This window comes from Trachurus trachurus (genome assembly GCF_905171665.1).
Source record: "Trachurus trachurus genome assembly, chromosome: 1".
Classification (NCBI taxonomy): domain Eukaryota; kingdom Metazoa; phylum Chordata; class Actinopteri; order Carangiformes; family Carangidae; genus Trachurus; species Trachurus trachurus.
The window spans coordinates 7,969,048-7,972,879 of record NC_139891.1 but is presented as its reverse complement, the minus strand read 5'-3'; positions in this window follow the sequence as shown (position 1 = coordinate 7,972,879).

Here is a 3,832-nt window from a genome sequence, read left to right as displayed (position 1 = left end):
AAAGGGATAGTTCAACATCTTGGCAAATTGGCCCATTGCCATAATTGCCATTATTATCTCAGCGTGGTTATTGTGCAGGTCACAACTTTTCCACGAAAGTGTTTTGGAGTTTTGTGATTTTGTATTTGATGAGTTTGATGAGGGAAACCAAGAAATTCCTTTAGCCTCCATAGTGTAGCTCTGAGCAGCCTGCTGCTCCGCTCCGCCGTTCTAAAAATAGCTAACACCGACAAATAAAGGTAACAAACCTACTGCTATGACTATAGCGATTATGGCAATGGGCCAATTTGCCAAAATGTTGAACTATCCCTTTAAGTTTTGACCATCCTACTGGCTTTAGAAATGAATTCATATTTATGATTCATGCTGGTATGCTTAAAGTCAGTGTTGCTATGATGGTCCTAATGTTTTTTTTCTAATTAAGACATCCATTTTGGTGGTTTATTACATAATGCACCAAATTATTAAATTGTCATCATAAAAAAGTGCAACACCCGCAATTTGTAATAACTGATGCAAAATGTAACAACTTATTACAAAATGTGGCAAAGTTTATTACATATTGCGTTCAAGATTTTTATTACAAAATGCGGCCATAATGACGTGAAAATGTATTACATTATTACATAATGCGGTGTTAGAAGCCATCATATGAATTTGTGAACTGCTAGATCCCCATGTTGACTAAACATTATTGGTCTGTCTGTTTTTTCCTATCCAGGCTCTGCTGACCCTGTTTGTAATGTACTCCAAGGACGGCTGGGTTGCTGTCATGTACGACGGGCTGGACGCTGTGGGGGTGGATCAACGGGTACTGTGTGTTTTTTCTGACGAAGTGGTGATGAAAGGCTGGAGAAGACATGCCTGATGCCCACGCCACATTATACTCATGATTTTCGTATGGCTTTTCCTCCTCTTCTTCTACTACTTCTTCTTCATTTAGCCCGTGACGAACCACAATAAGTGGATGGTGTTATTTTTCATCACCTTTATGGTCATGAGCTTCTTCCTCTTCGACATGTTTGTCGGTGTGATGGTGGACACCTTCCACGAGTGTCAGCAGAAGCAGAAGAAAAAGGATGAAGCAGCACAGGTGTCGGCAGACAAACCCAGTGGTGAGGAGAGAGAGAGAGAGAGAGAGTCAGTCGCTCCTGTGATGCGTTACTGACATGAAACTGTTGAGTTTAGTGCAGAGGTGACTGTGATTTGTGATTTGTGCCCATGTGTGACTGCAGAGGCCGAGGAGGAGCCGTATTACACCGACTACTCCCCGCTGCGTCGGTACATCCACTCCATTTGTAAAAGCAACGCCCTGGATCACGCCATCAGTACCATAGTCATCATCAACACCCTGGTCATGGCCCTCCAGCATTATGGCCAACCTCCGGTAATGCACACACACTTACACACACAATATGCAGGCACTGTGGCTGCAACAAACTTGAATTTTTATTACATAATTCATTGAAATTATTTTGCACTAAACCAGTTTCAAATTCAGACAGATACAAATTTAAACCTCCATTTAAATAGACCCCGAGGAGTTTGCCTTTGCTTATAAAAGAGTCTCATATTAATGTGGATGAATCTACGTTATCCACATTTATACCATGGTCTGGGTGAATACTCGATTCTGATTGGCTGCGGGGTGTCCATTAAAAAGTCATAATGGACTCCCATAAAGATGTTCCGGTCAAATTGCCTGATTACGTTCTAAATATTACTGCCCTGGCTCAAACGCTTGTTGGTAACCACGGCAACGGACACTCCATAACAACCTTTTTTCAGCGCATCATGGCACTGGAGTCTGTAAACACACAACCGGTAAGAAGTGCACTGGCCGTCTGAAAAACTTTGTGTCACGTAACATTTAAGCCGTCATCTCACCTCCGTTCACTGATCAACTATCAGGCTGTAGCAGAGTCACTGGCTGAACGCTGCGGTCACAGCGGGTCCCTCTTTTTTTTTTTATCGCCGACGAGACTTATGAAATAGTCCGCTCAGCCGCTTATTGTGAAATACGTATGATTTTAACGGTAAAAACAACATTAAAGGGATAGTTCACCCTAGAATGATATTTCGCTCATTATCTACTCACCCTCGTGTTGACTAAGGGCTGGAAGAATTATCAGAGTCCACCGTCCCTTCTCTGAGTTACAGGGGGTCTCGGCGTAGCAGTGCATTTCAATGCAACGGTTGCAAAGGGACACCGGAGCTCTTCGTAAAAAAACACACACAAAAAAACATCCAAATACCTCCATGATGCTCGTATGTAATGTCCGTCTTGTGCTGAAGCCCCAAATTGCGTAATTGTCCCGCGTGATTTGCGCCGGCGTCAGTGCGGTTACTGCGAATCACGCGAGATTTGGACGGACCAGGAAGAGGAGCTTCGAGAAGCTTCCGCTACAAACAAGCTTAAAATATAGACTTATTTAATTTTTTTCGGGACAATTACGCAATTTGGGGCTTCAGCACAAGACGGACATTACATACGAGCATCATGGAGGTATTTGGATGTTTTTTTGTGTGTGTTTTTTTACGAAGAGCTCCGGTGTCCCTTTGCAACCGTTGCATTGAAATGCACTGCTACGCCGAGACCCCCTGTAACTCAGAGAAGGGACGGTGGACTCTGATAATTCTTCCAGCCCTTAGTCAACATGAGGGTGAGTAGATAATGAGCGAAATATCATTCTAGGGTGAACTATCCCTTTAAAGTATAAGTAATTGATTTAATATTTATTTATTTCGTAAGTGACCATGGTATAAGCGGGATTTGCCCTTCAAGGTGTCCGATTATCAGAAATGAATGGACTTCGCGGAAGCTTCATGTCGGACGGTTCAAGCCTCCACGTCATCCATTAATTTCTGATAATGGACACCTCGTCTGGCATTATCCCTTACTTGTTAATGGGTCCATTTTCGATAAATATAACGTTTTGTCTTTATAGTTATTTTGTTATTATTATTAGTGATCAGCTCGTCCAGCATTTCCTAGTTTCGGTTTCCTGGACGCTGCACGGCGGGGTCATGGGAATAACGCCGCTGGATCGCCGTTTATGGCAGGAACTACGACGTTATCTGATCGCCTTCGAACCTCCGACTTTCATTCTTGATAAATTAAAACATTATTGGCAAATGTTTTCGCTTTCGTTCGTCTTTTGCCGGTCCATGAATTTCACCGTGTGCAGAGGCTCATGGGAAATGTAGTGTGGAAACACTTCGCTAACCAAAACTCCTCGTTGTCCCTTTAAACTCGGTTTAGTTTTTACTTAAGAAAGTAAAATTGAAATCTGTTGCATCAGAACTTTGAAGTCCAGTCTAAACTGTGATCTCTGGTTATCTTTCAAGATTCAAGATTCAAGATTCAAGATTCTTTATTTGTCACATGCATAGTTAAAGTTTACACTTACAACAAGCAGTGAAATGAAATCCTGACTACACCCCCCAGACTGTGCTGTCCCTCAAATAAAAACATGTTAAAAGAAGTTGTAAATATAAATAACAAACTTGAAATATAAACAAGGTTAGAAAATAATTTCATTAGTGCAGCAAGTAGGCATTTCAGTATAAAAACATCCAAGTTTAAAATGCAGATCTCAGTATAAAAACATCCAAGTTTAAAAAGCAGATCAAGTGCAAACCAAAGGGCAAAGGGAAAAGGGTTAGAGAGATAGAGAGATGCTAATGGCATGTTCTGATTCATTCTGCAAGCTGAGGAGGTTTAACTCTTGCAACGGCTCTTTGTGTGTGTTGTCAGTGGGTGGAGATGCTGGTAGAGAGGAGCTTCTACGTCTTCACCATCATCTTGGTGATGGAGATCCTGCTGAAGCTC